The sequence below is a fragment of the Eulemur rufifrons genome, chromosome 30 (genome assembly GCF_041146395.1).
Source record: "Eulemur rufifrons isolate Redbay chromosome 30, OSU_ERuf_1, whole genome shotgun sequence".
In the NCBI taxonomy this organism is placed as follows: domain Eukaryota; kingdom Metazoa; phylum Chordata; class Mammalia; order Primates; family Lemuridae; genus Eulemur; species Eulemur rufifrons.
In genome coordinates, this window is record NC_091012.1 from 108,195,394 (window position 1) to 108,213,414 (window position 18,021).

An 18,021-nucleotide genomic window follows, 5' to 3' on the forward strand; every position below is an offset into this window, starting at 1 on the left:
TCCATCTAAAGTCAGATGGAGAGAAAATATATTAGAAGGTGGCGAGTGCTCTGCATTCCAATCATTGTTTATGGCTCTCTTTACTTAGCTCTTCTAAATCATGCATTGCCTCTTAGGGTCATAAAGATATCACTTTCTCCACTCAGCAAGAGAAATGAGAGGTGAAGAAGGAGAATGTTATTTTTCAGGAAGGGAAACAGAGTTCTGGAGATTTATCTGGGCGTGCATCAGAATAACTGGCTGACCAGGGAGTTTGCATTCAGAGCATCAGAATATCAGTCATTTGGTTAATCTAGCAGGCCCAGAAATGTACGAAATGCCAGAACTTCTGCAAACACAGTCACAGCCAGAACACTGGTATCTCCGGATTAAGTGGTATTATTACCCAGATCTTCCCTACTAAGAAATTTTTAGATATGTAATTTCTAGCAATGCTCAACCAAGAGTTTTCTGAGAGACTTGTATTAATAAGAATACAGTTAAAGCCACAGACACATTCAAAGGGCATCTACTCTGTTGGGTGTCGTGGTAGTAATAGGTATGGGATATTCATGGGTGTCCAGGTGGTTAATGAAGGCAACCAGCTTTTTGTGAGAGAGGAGCTTACCTACTCTCCTCTCCCTTTTCAGTGGACCAAGATCTTGGCAGCAATTTCCATTCTGAAACTTCCTGTCTGAATTAGCTATATTTAATGACACCTAGAGAGATTCATTAATAGAGGATCTTATGAAGGAAACCAAAATGTTCATTGAAAATAATAACAATTAAAGCATAATGTGTGTTCCTCTATATATTCATGTGATAAGTAGAATAAAAATCCTAGTAATGCATAAAATATATATATTTGTGATAGGTACATCTAAAACTCCAATAACCACCATATCTTAATCATTTAGCCAGTTACTGTGCTAAGTATTTTCTATTCACTACCCATTAAATACTAACAAAACCCTACTCAGTAATTATTACTATCATCTTGAAAATAAAGAAAATGAGGCTGGGAGAAATAAATCAACTTTCCCAAGGGGACACAACCAAGAAGTGGGAGAGGGGATTTGGACCCATGACAAGTGATTCAAAAGCCTATGCTCTTAATTGCTACATTAAAAAAAATAATAATTTCCAAGCTCTCCTCACTTAAGAACCTCTTACATGAGGGAGGATTAATAGAGTCATCACTATCCTGGGCCTGCCAGAGTATCTGCTTTTATCACCCTGGTTCCAGGTATGGCAGATTATACTTTCCAGAATGGCCACAACAATATCTGCCATGCCACTTGGCTTCTTATAATGAGTCTGCAACAATCATTGAGAGATTGGTGTCTATGTTCTCTCCCCTTGAATCAAGGCTTGCTTTTGACTAGGTAAATGTGATACTATGTGTCTTTTAAGGCTATTATAAAAGAGAACGTAGTTTCTGCCTGGTTCTCTCATGGGATGCTTGCCCTCAGAACACAGCCACCAGACTGGAAGAGAACTAAGGTCCCTAGCCTTCAGCCCTGGCACAGCTCCTAGCCAACAGCCAGCACCATCTGAACAATCATGGGAATGAGCCATCTTCAAAGTGGACCCTCCATCCCCCAATTTGAGTCACCCCAGATGATACCACAAGCTGCAGATAGAAACCTTCCCTACTGAGTCCTGACCAAATTGCAGATTCATAAGCCAAATAAATGGTTATGGGTTTCTAGTTCTGGCCAAAATGGAGTAGTTTAATTCATCCCAGGTCTTTTCTCTTATAATTAAAATAAAAACCTGGACATAACCAAGTATATAACATTATAACTAAGCATAGGAAAACTCTGAAAGGTAGAAGGAATAGGATGGACTGCCTGGCAACGTTGGGACTTGAGGAATGACCCAGCAATGCGTTTCTTGGGTTTTCTTATTGCCCCCCATGTATTCCAAACTTCAGAAGTCTCCAACCCAGAATTTCTAACAGGCACAGAGAGAAAATGCTACAAAAGAATACATGTATAGTCCCAACACAGAAATCAATAAATCTTAGCAGTAAATAACAGTTGTAATCATAATAACCAACCTGAGATTGCCCCCTACCATAAGGCAGAACAGGTTCCACAGCCACTCTGAGCAGAGCAGAGGCCTAAGGCAGACAGAGGAACTTGGATAGTAGCTACAGTGTGCTCTGAGATTTACTTTACTTCAGTGTGTCCTAGGAAGAGTTTCTACATTGCATGGCCTGAGGGATAAACCATTTAGAAATAGGAATATCAGAGTGATGTAAGTAAAGCATCGACCAACTGTAGGCCAAGTGTGGATACTGAACAACTGCAGTCCATAGACTAGCCAAATTCTCTATAATTAATAGAAAGAGACCAATTTGGACTGACATGGGTTACAGAATAGAATAGGATCATGAGAAGAGAATGTAAGTGACCTGGTGTTTCAGTTATCTATTGATACGTAACCCACACCAAAGCTTACGGGCTTAAATTAGCCATGATCATTTATTTTATGGAAGAGATTGTGTAAAGCTAGAGCTAGTTCTTCTTTAAATGTTTGATAGAATTCTCCAATGAAGCCATTTAGGTGGGGAGATTACTTCTTTTGGAAGCTTTCAATTATAAATTCAATTTTCTTAATGGTTATAGATCCATTCAGATTTTCTATTTCATCTTGGGGAGTTTTGGTAGTTTGTGCTTTTTGAGGAATTGGTTTGTTTCATCTAAGTTGTTGAATTTATGAGTGTACAATTGTTCACAATGTGATGGTTAATTTTATATGTCACAAAATTGACTGGGCCATGGAATGCCCAGAGAGCTGAATAAACATTCTTTTGGGTATGTCCCTGAGGGTGTTTCCTGAAGAGATGAGCATTTGAATTGGGGGACTCAGTAAAGCAGTTGGTCCTCCCCAGTGTGAGTGGGCATCATCCAATCACTTGAGGACCTGAATAGAACAAACAGGTGGAGGAAGGTTGGATTTGTCCTTCCTTTGCCTGACTGCTTGAGCTGGGACACTAATCTTCTCCTGTTCTCAAGCCTTCAGATCCACACTGGAATCTATACCATCAGTCTTCTAGCTTTCAAGCTTTCAGACTACACCACCATCCTTCCAGGGTCTTCAGCTTGTCAATAGGAGATCGGGGGACTTCTCTGTCTCCAATATTGCATGAACCAATACCTTATAATAAATGTCTTTCTAGATATGTATCTCATATTTGTTGTGTTTCTCTGGAGAACTCTAATATACATAGTATTCCCTTATTGTTCTTTTAATGTAGTACTATCAATTTTTGAGAGTGGAGTGTTGAAATCTCCAACTATAATTGTGGATTTATCTAAGTTTCCCTTCAACTCTATCAGATTTTGAAGCTCTGTTGTTTTGTGTGTGCACATTTAGGATCATTATGTCTTCTTAGTGGATTGGTTCTTTTATCATTATGGAATGTCCCTCTCTGTCCCTGGAAATTTTTTGTGCTCTGAGGTTTACTTTGATGGATATTAAAATAGCCACTCCTGCTTATTTTTAAATTAATGTTTATATGATATATATTTTTCCATCCTTTTAACTTTCAACCTACACATGCTGTTGTATTTAAAGTGAGTTTGTTGCACACAGTATATAGTTGGATCGTGTTCTTTGTTCACTCTGTCAGTCTCTCTTAATTGGTACATTTAGACCATTTTACATTTAAGGTTATTATTGATATGTTAGGGCTTAAGTATTCTTGATGTGTTAGGGCTTAAGTATTACTTGTTTTCTGTTTGTTTCCTTTGTTTCTTATTCCTAGATTTATCTTGTCTTGCCTTCCTGTGGGTTAAACATTTTTTAGAATTCCATATTGACTTACTTCTAGTGTTTTTGAGCCAAACTGCTCTGCTCACTGTCCCTTGAACATGCTAGGTTCAAGTCAAGGGTCATTGTGCCTTGGCCCACTCCATTGTCCTCATGGACCTGTCCTCCCTACTTTCTCCAGTATTCTCAAGTCAGTGCATTCATGTGCTTTCTTGCCCCATAAAGGCTGCTTAGCCCATTTCCAGGTAACAGCTATTACTCATTGTCTGTACAGGCAATTTTGTATTTAAAGTGTACTATAATTTTTAAAACCTTTACTGTAAAATTCATCCATGTGACTCTTGTACTACATTAACAAACTATGGAACATATATAATTAGGGTACACATTGGCTTTCTATATATTTTCGTTATTTCAACAAATATCTCCTAAGAGTCCAAAGTGTGCATAGAGTAAGTTATACAAGTGTTGGGCACAGAAATATGAGCAGAGCACAATCCCTGCCTGGATGGAGTTCACAGTCTAGCAGGGGTACAGACACCCTCATAGGCAATGGCAATGCAGTGTGACATGTGTCATAATAGAGGAATCATAAAGCGCTGTGAGCACTAACCTAGGCTAGAAGGATAAAGAAAGACTTCCCAAAGGGAGTAATAACAAAGTTAGAACCCCCAAAATAGTAGGAGCTAGCCAGTGAATCAGGCACCAGACAGGGAAGCATATTCCAGCTGGGGGCACACAGGGGTGAGGCAGAGCAGAGTGCAGAAAAAGAACAGACTGAAGTTAAAAGATCAGGAGAAGGAGATGGGCAATGACAGAAGGAAGGAAAGCCAAGGCTAGATCGTGTAAGTCATGCCAAGGGAGGTACAAGTTAGATGTAGGGTGATCATATATTTTATTGTTCACATAAAGACACTTTTGTGTAAGTGTGTGTGGGGGGGGGGTAAGAACACTTAACATAAGATGTACTCTCTTACAGTGTACCATATGGTATTATTAACAATGGGCACAATGTTGCACACCAGATCTCTAGAACTCACCCACCTTGAGTAACTGAAATTTTATATCCATTGAACAACTCCCTATTTCCCCCTCCCCCCAGGTCCTGGCAACTACCATTCTATTGTTTGCTTCTATTAACTTGACTACTTTATATTCCTCATATAAATGGAATCATGCAGCATTTGTCCTTCTATGATTGGCTTATTTCACTTAGCATAATGTCCTCAAGGTTCATCTATGTCGTGACATATGGCAGGATTTCCTTTTGGGGGGGGTGGAGAATGAGTGTTTCACTATGTTGCCCAAGCTTATCTCGAACATGTGGAGTCAAGGGATCCTTCCACCTCAGCCGCCAGAGTAGCTGGGACTATAGGTGCTCACCAGCATGCCGGGCAGGATTTCCTTTTTCTTAAGGCTGAAGAATATTCCATTGTATGTATATATCACATTTTATTTATCCATTCATCTGTCAATGGACATTTAGGTTGTTTCCACATCTTGGCTATTGTGAATAGTGTTGCAATGAACATGGGAGTGCAGATATCTTTTTAAGATTTTGATTTCAATTCTTTTGGATAAACACCAGAAGTGGGATTGCTGGATTATATGGTAGTTCTGTTTTAAATTTTTTGATGAACCCCCAACCTTCATAGTGGCTGCATCATTTTGCATTCTCAACAACAGTATGCGAGGGTTCCAATTTCTCTTCATCCTTGGCAACACATGTTATGTTTTGTTTTTTGATAGTAGCCATCCTAACAGGTGTGAGGTTATATATCATTGTGAATTTGCCATCCATATATCTTTTTTAGTGAAGTTTTTCTTCACATCTGCCTATGTTTAATCAGATTATTTGTTTCCTTATTACTGAGTTTTGAGAGTTTTTGATATATTATAGATATAACTTATTTATCCAAAAAGGACACTTTTGAGAGTAGAAGTAGGTATAAAGGTGGATCCAAGCTTATCCACCAGAAACTTATATGCCTTTAGCTGGCCCTATTTGATAAAAAGAGTACAACATCACAAAGTTGTTTAAATGTCCTGAGACAATTGGGAGTGTTCATGTAAGTGAGTTTCATTAGTTTTAAGCTAGAACCTCTGAAAAGATACTATTAATAATTATACCAGAACAACAGACATAAACATATCATTCTGAATAAACCATGACACATGGTCATCCCTAACTAGAGAGGAACAAAACTGGAAGCAAAAGGACTTTTTGGCCTTTAAAGATGTCAATTAATTGCATCTCTTTTCCCACCTCTGGGTTCTTAACAATTAAAATCAGACACAAGGAACAGATGTGGATTAAAATACATTATTGTTGTCAGCTTTGTTGTTGGTAAGTCTGAATTAAATGCAACTGGGACTTAATGGCTCTTCCTCTTCCTTCCCCTTGAACTGAGTTTATCCAGTTGGATAAATTTAAAATATACAAACTCCATTTCAAGGTATAGAAGGCTTTCTCTGGTTAGCTTACCATGTGGAAACGAAAGTGGAAAGGAGAAGGTGCTGCCTCACAGGCAGACAGATGGAGGACATTGCCTAGGTGAGAAAGAGAGAGCATTGTGCTAAACAATGACCTTTATCCCGATACTACCTTCCCAGATAAATTCAATAGTCTTTGTGTGGCACTAAATAAAATCAAGAGTGGGGAGGAATTGAAAGAATGTCAAGCTCTCCTCCACAAAACCTCATGGAAAGGGTAGCAGTGTTGGCATTAACCAGCATTTCTCTGAGGGGAGAAAGACCAGTAGAAGTTCCCATCTCATGAGCTGAGGCAAGAATGCAGAAAGAAAGAAAATACCCTCTCTTTAAAAATAAATAAATAAGGCAGCTGCTATGGAATGTCTGGGTGACAGATGATGGTGGCTTGGACTTAGAGGAAGTAGGGATTAAAGAGAGAGATAAATGAATTTGAGAGATGTTAGGAGACAGACTCAACAGTCCCTGCCGAATAACTAATTGCATATGAGAAATAAAGAAGGGGGGGGGAAACATCAAGGATTATGTTCAGGTTTCTAACCTGACCAACAGAGTGGATTGTCATAGTACATGCTCTTGGTGCCCCCTACCCTTTCCTCTTGCCTTTACTACCTTGGAAAATGCCGTCCTAGTTTCCACCTCCCAGCTTCTACATTTTTTTGCCTGAGGGCTTTCTGTAGCCACTGAAGCACATTTTGCCCATCCATGCAATAGGCCAGGAGTGCTGGAGAAGTAACACCCATTGAGACCAGGCATCAACAAATGACTGGTGAGAGCTGGTGTATAAATATCCCAGCTTTGAGTCACATGTTCTATTCGTGTTCACAGAATTTCCTTAGGAGGAATAAGTGTTAGTTTCCCACAGTGGTTTCTGGCATGATTATGTACACTTCATTGACTACTTTTCCTTCCCAGTCTCACTTCCCTACTCCTTCACACTCAAATCCTTGTCTCAAAGTCTACTATTTCAGAAATTTAAGAAGACATAATGTCATTCATCAAAATAGAAAACACAAGTCAAAGAGGAGAGTAGGGAAAGATGATAAGTTTGATCTGGAACATGTTGAATTTTATGTACCAAGTGGTATTTTCCTGTAGAGAGTTACATCTATGCATCTAAAACACAGATGAAGGAAATAAGCTGCAGTATGGATTCAGAAGTCTTTGTTATATAGAGGTTATTAACTGAAACCTCAAGAGAGGATGAGATTGTCTAAGCAGAGTGAATAGAGCAGCAACTAACTTTGTTTGGCATGAAGGACTACTTTGAGGATCCAAAGAAAGCTTAAATCCCTCTTTCCCAAGGAAAAAAAAACACTCAAGTGCACACAAGCAACATTTCATACACAATTTTAGGAGTTCATCAACTGCCTGAAGACCATCCATGGGCTCCACAAAGAAATTGATGTCAAATGAGGAGGGAAACTGGCCTCATGCAGAATGTTGGAAAACCAGGAGAATGTGATGCCACAAGAACCAATGCCAAAAGCTTTCAAAAGGGTAACACTGATCCATACTATCAAATGTAGCCAAGAAAATAAGCAAAGATTGAAAATTTCCCATTGGATTTAGTGAGGTTAAGACATTTAGGGAGTTGCACTTAAGAGAAAACCCCTGTGTTCTTTTAGATTTTCCTTCTCCTTATGTTATCCATTGTCTGTGTTCTAGGCTGTTCCATGCCCCACACCAGTCTGTGATGAAAGTACCACTTCTTCATGTCAGAGCCAAAACACTTGAAAAACTCTCATACTCTCTCTTCCTAATCTTTCAGAGATGACACTTTGATTTAGATACGGACAATCCTAGAGCTTGGCTCCTAATTGGCTATTGCACTGACTTGTGCAATGCTGGAATTTCCATTTTGTGCCCTACAAAGACATTGGTTGTCATTACCTTCCTGGCTCATCTAACTTTTCAAATTAAGCATGTGCCAGCCTAAAAAAATGAACTTCAAACCACTGTAAACTGTTCTAAGTAATTGCCCCAAATTTCTCCTCTTTTTTATCTCAACCCATTTTCTTTCTCCCATCTTTTTGGTTTCTGGATTCCTGACTTTGTATTTCATACCTACTTTGTGCTCCTAGCCCTTCTGGTTTGGCAAACTCTTGGATTCCTCTTGTTGGATTCTTGGTCTTTTATCTCCATGGCCTTGGGTGGAAAAACCCTTTCCAAAATTTATAAAGAAATGAAAAAAAAATTTGTTTTGTTTCATTCTTTACTTTCCCTTTTTCTTTCTTCTCACTCTCTCTCTTCCACATACCTCTGTGACCTATACTAGTGCATGCTGCAAGGAGAGGCAGGGCTCCTCTGCGTTTCTCTGGTTTGGAGCAGAAAGAGAACCGCTTCAAGGCTAAGTAAGTCCTGAACTTTCCCCCTTCCTCACTCCCTGCCACACACACACACCTTCCCCAATGGACAAATAGAATATCACATACATCACAGAGAGAACAGCAGATCCAAACAACTTCCTCTATCCTCCCCCACCCCCCATCTTCTTCATCAAATGCATCCAAGTGAAAACAGTCCAGAGCTTTGTTCTTTAGTTATTTGAGTTCCAAGGCTGCTCTGTGGGGGCTACATTTGCACTGAATGTAAATATTCATTAATGTATTTAATTCCTATCCTGAATATCTCTCTGTTTCATTATCATCTGTCTAGTGGGCTGAGACCAAGTCTGACTTTTTCTGCATATCTTCCCAGTCCAGCATTACATATAAATGGGCACTTAATAAGTGATTTTGGTCATGATGGCATAATCAAATCTTTTTCTATTGGAAATTACACATGACTTGACTTGAGGGCTGGTTTAGTCTAATTGTGTTTGTGTTCATTTTCTTGCTTTTTCCTTTATCTTGCCTAATCCTGTCTCAGCAAAGTAGACTTTAAATTCCAAGGAGGTTCACATGGGATTTCAGTCCCAATTCCCTTTTGTTGGTTGACCAAGGGCAAGGAATTAAAAATATGTGTATATATGATTCGCCTGGAGTGGGGATGGAGTGATCCGGTCTTTTAATGTATTCAAACCACTAATGCTGTCATTCCTGAGGAGAGTTGAACGGAGGGCTGCTATTATTTCTACTTAAGAGGCCTCTACTTGTTTCCACATCCAGTGTCTAGAGAATGTCTTGTCTTCAAGGAACGCTTTTATCCTTTGGAAAGACTCCAGCTTCTTGCTATTACCAAAAACCATGATCCAGCTTTGGGAGTGAATGCCTGTTGTGTCTGGGAGAGAAAGCAGCCCTACTTGTTAGTCCAACCTGGAGGCTGAAAAAGAGAACAAGAGGATTCTACCCTTAGGAGCAAATTTACATGTTTCCCAGAGAAACACTGGGTCACATTTCAGTCACTCAGATTCACAGACATACATGGATACCAAAAAAAAAAAAAAAAAAAAAAAAGATTATTTAAATGGGTGACCCCAGGCTAACAGGTTTCTCTTTAATGTTAAAGATAAATGTTGCTAATTCCATTTCCTCATTTTCCCAGGTCTGCTTCTGCACTGTATAACACAGTAGCCACTAGCTACATGTGGCTACTTAAATTTAAATTAATTAAAAGGTAATGAGATAAAATTTAAAATCTATTTCCTCAAACTAACCACATTGCAAGTGCTCAAAAAAATGTGGAGGTGACTATGTATTGGACAGTGCATAGGTAGAACATTCCCAGCATCACAGAAAGTTCTATTGAACAATGCTCGTCTACCTTAAAGCACATTGAAATAAATCTGTTCATTATAGACTAGAAGTGGGTGTTTCTTGTAGCCTGCCTAACACCCTAGAGTATCAATTATATTAGGAGTCACCTGACAAGATGCCACAGCCATAAAGAAGCTCCAGGACAATCCTTTGTATCCTAGAAAAGTCTGGCAAGAGGCCAGCTCTGACTGAATCACTTCTATGTTAAGTCTTTGTTGATGATCAATTCAAATTTCACACAGTCATGAAATTTACAGCTTCTGAAGTTGCTTTTACCCAAGATTGGAGCTGGCTGGAGTGAGGGTATCTGTAAGCTCACATATCTCTGCCATTCAGTCTTGTACCCCACCTTTGTTATTTCTTTACACCTTTCTATAATAATTTGCATTTTACACTCTACACGTTTAAGCAATATAATGAACAGTTCAACAGAAATCTGGAAAGATAATGTTTTTCAAACTCAAAACTAATGGACCTACAACAGGAATAGGAGGGACAAAACTTGGCTTTGACCTAATTGTTTACCATTCTCCCATGATAAACTAGTTCTTCAAGTTTGGACTCCCTTTTGAATACAAATATACTACCCGTGCAGAGAAACACAGTGAGTGTACAATACCCAATAACATATCAGTGTAGCTTTCTTCATCAGATGCCCTCATAGAGGAGCAAGGTCCAGAGGGAATTATGCAGTGAACAAATAAAGCCCGATGATGAAGTGACAGAGAAAAGTCTGTGTTCTTTATTAGTAACTCTTCTAGAAGTAGACTTGTGGTTCCATCCTTCTTTTCTCCTCTTTGGTTCCCTTAACTTAAATAACAGCTGCAGTGTAAAAGCACAAATTATTCTTAAAGACTCTGAATTAATAGCCTCCTTTCTATCCACTTTTATCCTCCTCAACTGCCCCTTTTCAGCTTCCCCTCTGCTAGTTCTGCCCACTGGAGTTGGCACAGAGTACAGTCAGCTCCTGTTCTTAGGCTGGCCCCTCTCCAACAGCAGCCTTTATGCCCAGTGTTAGATGCAGCTTCTTAAGAAAACTTAGTCATTTCTAATTTCCCTCACCAGGCTTTCATTTCCTGGCACTTTTACTTTGCTCCTCCCTGTACAGCAGGTGGAGTCCTCATTTTTTAAAAAATCAACAAAAAACCTCAATGTGTTCCTTAAATAATGATTTCAGAAATCACATTATTTTCTGTGAAATCAGCAGGCTCTGTTAACCAAGGTTCCCCATTACACAGAATCTGTCACGTCAAAATGTCTATTATTCTCCCTGCAGGAAAAACCACCACCACCACTACTACTTTATATTGTTACTCAGAAGGAGAAACGTTCTTTTCTAAGGGGAACATGATGAACTAAGCTATACTAATATGCTATTGCTGTTGGATAATTAATGTGTTTCTCTGCACAAGTCATGCACATGCCACATATTTGGATAAAAGGGGACATGAGAGAAGAAATCTTTCATGTGGAAAGGATAGAATGTATTTCCTGTACCTTGGCAAGTATTTGATCAGAGGCTCAAATCCAGTCTTTTTCCTCAAGGAACCCTCCTGCCTGGGAGAACCCTGTGACAACGCTTTCCTCCAGCTGAGAGGGAAAGAAATGAAACTGCAATCCACAGTGGCTCAATTGACTGGCAGCCATGACCCTTAGAGCAAGACCTTTAGTGCAGTTTACTCCAGATGCTGTAAGCACCTCCTTCCTGCTTTCAGAGGCAAGGAGGTTCTCTGTGCCAAAGAGGTTAGGGAGGGAAAACAGAGATGGAGAGGGGACCTTACATCCCACTTTCTCATTTCTGCTCAGTGGTGTCTTGCTTCCACACTAGATAAAAAGCAGGTTAATAGAGGGGACGATTTAAGCCAGTGTGCCCCAAACAAAATGGCTTTCCTTTGCACTGCTTTAGCAGCATTTTCTGAGCTCTGGATAAACAGTATGTCTCACTATATGCTGAACTACTCAATAGAGACACAATCACTGATGCTAATAAAATCATTATTTGAAAGAAAGCTTAAAGGATTTTAGGCAACGCATCCATACCCATGGAATGCAGCTGTTACACTGTAATAAATAACTTGGAAGCTGGGTGGCTTGTCACTATGAACACAAGAAAACAACTTTGTAATGGTCAGTAACTGCCTGGAAAATAATTTTTCTTAGTCTCGATTCTATTGCTTTTGCTCTTTTTTGCTTTTATTTTTAAAAGCTAACAAACAGCTTTATGTTTGTCAAGTTATCAAATGTGTGTTTAAGGTTATTGAATCCACCATCAAGGACTTGAAAATGTGACCCACATTCCTCCTCTTCTTGCTGCCCAGCAGAGCCATCTGCCTTGACACCTAGCCCAATTCTGTAGCACAACTCAGAAGCATTCTTAACCTTCCCTATACAGAGAACAGAAGCATCATGCTCAAGGCCGGATTCATAATCACATTTCTCCTTTATCAACAAAACAATGACATTTCTTCCCCTACTGTATACAGCAAAATAAGTACTTCTTTACCTATCTCTTCTTCATAACAGAGGACCTGAATGTCACACACAAAATTAAGTAGGAAGATTACAGCTGGAGCCAAATTGTGCCTCTCCTCGTAGCCCTCTTAACACTCGTCAATACGTCTGCCTTCCCCAACAGACTGCATCTTAGCTTGGGTTCCCCAGAAGAAGACCTCAAGATCAGGATTGGAGTGCAAGTAGTTTATTTCGGAGATGATCTCTGGAAACACCAGTGGAGTCAGGAAGTGAGACAGGGAAAGAGAAGGCAGCCAGTTGTCAAGGTCCAGTATCAAAACAGCTGCTACTGTGGATGACTGGAACTTAATCCAGCAGGGACCTCCAGAGCCAGTGTACAGGGTGATGGAGGTGAACTATTTATACACCAACTCCTGTCAGTCATGGTTGAAGGCTGCTCCGAGAGGGTGTTAATTCCCCAGCACTTCCAGGCTGCCCCATACACAGGCAAGTGGGCTCTGATGGCCAGAAAAAGAGCCAGGCAATGAAATACAGGTGCTGACAATTGTAAGAAGGGCCTGTGTGCACTGAAGTAGGAAAGGTGAGATCCAGGAGCAGGACGTGGATGGCCTCTACTACCGACTGCAAGCCTCTGTGCTGTCCTACGTCTCCTCAGTGCACTGCATGGCACCAGTAGGCGCCCAATAGGTATCTATTATCTGGCTGGCTTTGCATCCCACATTATCACATTCACCACACTATAACCAGTGGGGTTTTTCTCCTCTGTTGAAAGGCCATACATTCTAACATCCAGTTCTCAATTTTCTCCACACCTGTGTCCAAAAGAAGACAATAAGGAATTTCTACTGGGGTTGAGGTGGTGGTGGGGGGGAAAAATGCTAGAACCTTTCATTTGAACATTGTTATTTACTGCCCCCGTTTCCCACTCATTGTAGACAAGGTCTCTGAGATTTTCTTTGTTCTACTTTACCATAAATGTTTTTCAAGAGTGATCACCCAGACTACCCTCAAGGCTGAAATGGTAGTAGGAGTAATAATAGTGCCTTGCCTTCCTCCTCAGTCCCTTACTAACAAGCAGCCCTAGTGAAAGAAATGCTTTTCAATAGCTTGAAAAAAATGTAAGTCCCAGATAGAGCAAGTTAATATGAAGGTGAAGGAAGGTATAAGCTATTGCCGGCTCCATGTTTAATCCACAGTCCCAGCAGACACTGGGCACAGTGAAGAAGGCCCTCCCTCACCATTCCCAAACAGAGTTCCAATGGCCAGTGTTCACCCCACTGTCCTCAGCCCACCATTGCATATGATACCAGCTGCTGTGACTATCACCTCTGCCAGAACATTGACCTCCCTGCCCTAGGACTTACTACATCCTTTGAGTAATCCTTCCCCTCAAAAGTACCTGTTTCAGCTAATCCTCTGAGTCTGTAGAAAACAACACAAGAAGGTCAATTCCCTGTGGCTCTGGCTCATATTCCCTTCTGTTACAAGGAAATGTCGTATTAAAGAACTTTGAACAGAAGAGATAGATAAAGCAAGACTGGGGGAGTGGAGAGCTGGTTTACAGGAAGAGAGAAAAAGAGAAAAATGCCCCTAGATTATACTGGAGGACATACACACACACACACACACACACACACGCAGACACGTTCTCAGAACTCTTCCATGGTAGAAGGATGACATTGCTTCACAGGCAAGAAATATATCACTTGAATTCTGTTGCCATAAAAGTGAAACCACTGTGGAATCTCTTTTACCTGATATTTGATTGGTCTAGGCCCTCTTTTAACAAACTTGTAAGTCTACCATATATGAGTAACTGACATTCAAATAATGATGCTCAAAGGATCAGATGGTGGACACTCTGATGTGGCACCCAGATGCTCTTTCAGAAGTCAAAAAGGTCAATTTCCCCAGATGTTAGTAGTGCTGGCAGAAGGTGGCCCTCAGCTGTCAGCCCTCTTTGGAAATCCCCTCTGATAAAATACGCTACCTCACCCAAGGTTGAGATTCCTTTCAGGGTTAGCCTGCAACAATTGTTTGCTCAATGCACACATATAAAGGCCTGACAGTCTTGCTTCAATTCAAAACAACTCCAAGGGGCCACCCAAGGCTCAGAGCTGCCCATGAAATGGGCTGAGGCTTCATCAGAGGCTGAATCACCTGTTCAATCCTGTTTCTTTCTCCTTCTTTTCACTGACGTTGATCCCAAGGGCTTTCCCTCATAAATTACCTGCATGTTAATTTTCCATCACACAATCTGCTCCCTGGGGAACCCAATCTGTAACTGGTGTTTAAACCTTCCTAATCTATCAAAGAGTAAATTACATACAATGAAAATGTCCATGCTCTGCCTATTTTATTGTACCTTGCTGCTTTGGAAATTGCTAATCAATATATGGCCATGATTTACTCATCAGAACATTTGATTATTAAAGGACCTTAATTCTCAACCATGTTAGTATAACAAGCAGGCCTGAGGTGAGGTCTAGGGGGCAGGTGGAAATAGGTAATAAAACTAAATGACACTTTTTTCCCCAAACTCTTCTTTTTCTATGTTAACACAGGTAGTAATAATAACAATTGCAAACAGGATGCATTAAGAGCTTACTATGTGTCAGACATTGTTCTAAACACTTTGCATCATCATTTGAATTTCAGGGCAACCCTATGAAATAAATACTATTCCTGCCTCCACTATACAGATGAGAAAACTGAGGCATAGAGAAGTCACATAACTCTAATAAGTGATGCAACCTGGATTGTATCACTTATTAGAGTTATAGTTAAAAATATATATATATATATATATAGATATAGATACAGGCAGTTATAGTTAAAAATCCAAACTCTTATTACAGTATAGCTGCCTCTCTCATAAAAAAAATGATTGTTTATTGAATGCCTAGATATTTCTGCTGTGGTCAAAGTCAATGATTGTTGATAGGAAACCTTACCTCACTCAGGAGATGTCAGGTGTCAGGTAGGCTGAAGATCGTAACATCCCAAACCACAGTCGGCTTCTGTGGCCATTGAGTTCTGCTGAGAAATGACCTCAGCAGCATAGGTTTCTTACAGCAGCTGGGCCCCCATTGCCCACCAGAAACTACGGTGTCTGAGCCTGGCCAGCTGTCCTACCATTCCCCATATCTATAGTCAGGAACCTTCACCAATAATCCATTGCCCCCAACACTATAGTTTACTCTTTCACTCTCAGTAATGGCCTTGCTTCCACAGCAAAAATGGAGGCCAACAATTAAGAACCATCTCACTGCTCCCACCTCACCTACAACTTGTCTTTGAATATTTGTCCCTGTCTTCTCCTTTCCATTCTCATAGGAGAGGACAGCCCTTCTCTTGTACCATTCCTAACCCCATCACATGTGTGAATCCCATGTCAATCCCCATCCTATTCAAGAATTTATTCCATCAATATATTACAGCCTACTCAGACCATTAACTTTGGTATGTATTTTTCCAGTGTGTATAAATATATAAATATATATATAGGCATCTAATAAATTTTTAAAACAAAAATTGTATATTTTCCACTTGTTTTATAACATTTTTACATATAAATTTTCTTTTAAACATTATATGTAATGGCCACATAGTTGTGGTGCATGTGACCTTCATTCCACACTCCCTCTCCTGTACCTTGCTGAAGTCAGCAACTAGAGTGTTAAAAACTACATTTCCCAGATTCCCTTGTAGCTAAGATTTTAGGTATGATTAGCTCTCTGTTAATCAGATACACTCATATGAAATTTGAAAGGTGGAAGTGAAGGGGAGACCTTGCCTCTGAGCTCCTTGCTATTTGGGCTGGCAAGCCCAGGCATGGAGGCATTTGAGTTTTTTCTTCAGCATCTTTGGCAGAAATCTCAAGGTCTGGTCATGACTAGAAAAGCCAGGACAGCCTTCTGGGTATAGGGAGGAGGAGTGCTATAAGAATTTAGGTAGAAAAAAAAAAAGACTTTTCTGAGGAAGTAGCATTTGAGCAGAGACCTGAATGAAGTGAGTAAGACATACAAAAAGGAAAACATTTCAGGCAGAAGGAACAGCAAATGCAAAGCCCTGAGGTGAGATCAGTGTGGCTAGAGCAGAACTAAGGATAAGCAGGGCTGAGCTCAGAGAGATAGCAGGGACCAAATCATGAACAGTCTTGTAAGCAAGCCATTCTAAAGGATTTGGATTTGATCCAGGGTGGATTGGGAAGCCATTAGAAGGTTGTTCCACATATAGAGGCAAGAAAACTGCATGAAATGACTGCTATGCATAGGTATGTAAAATTAAACAAATAAATATCTGACGATGAGAATTTATGCAATCAAAGATGTAGAAGCAGGAGGCTGGGGGAATAGCAGGGTCAGAAAAGTTAGTTATTCACACGGAGAGCACCAAATGTTATTGAAAAGGCATTCCAGAAATCCATTGTCCAGAAGCCAAGATAAGGATGGCTCCTTTCCATTCAATAAATACTTATTGAGCACTTTATTATATGCCAACTATTTGTTCAAACATTCAACAAGTATTCCTTGATTATTAGAGTTCTAGTTGCTAAGAAAACAAAAATTGCAAAGATGAGTTAGATATGTCCTTGAGGAGTTTCATCATCTGCAGGGAAGAGACCACCTCTCAAGAGCCATGATGGTAATTTGCACTAGGAATGATTCATTGTTTATATGAAGTCAGAGTTAACTGAGTGTTCTGTACTTTCATTTGCTAAATCAGGCAACCGTAGGTAGCAGATACAATGTTCAACTATTACATATCTTAGAGGCACATGAAAACATTCCATAAGGTATGTGGACACAGCTGGATTTTAAGAACAATGTTTAGAGCCTCAATTTTTCCAAATGTGGTCTGCCTGGGAACAAGCCTGTGATGGAAGTTTTCTCCCTTTCTCATCTCCCCTTTTGCAGTTTCCTCTCCCTCCTTTATAGAACAAAGGGCTACCTCTCTTTCTTCCTGCATCTTACTCCTGTGCATCGCCCGGAGGTGTGAAAATCTCCAAAATGCTAAGCAAAAGGTACAATCAAAATAAGCCGAACTGGTGTTGAAAAAGTGAAGGACTATCAAGATTGGGTTACAAAACTTTGCAAGTTAAGTGGTTCCAGCTTTTATCAGATTATTGAGTTGTCATCTGATAGATCATTTAAGATTAATTTTGAAAATTGATTGCCATGTGATTTTTTGGTATATAACTTGGAAGGAGTTGAAACAACTGAGTAAAATTGATATAACACACCCCTTGCCTTCATCTTCTTATTTATGGCTCTCATCTTCTTTAAAAGTAGGAACAAAATCATACTAAGCCTTCTTTCATTTTAGCAATCAAAAATAATCATCCACAGATACATGAAATATTTCTAAAGATCCCCATTTGCTTTATTAGGAAAACTTATGCTTAACAATTATCAAAATGTATAATATATTTATATTACTTTCATCAGTTGGGGACAAATAATTTTTGTAGCAGTGACTCAACGCAGAAGACATTTTAAGTACTTAGAGCCATGTAGTCACAGGAAATAAAAATAATCTCTCTCTCTCTCTCTCTCTCTATATATATATATATATAGTTGTAGAGAAGTATAAAACAATG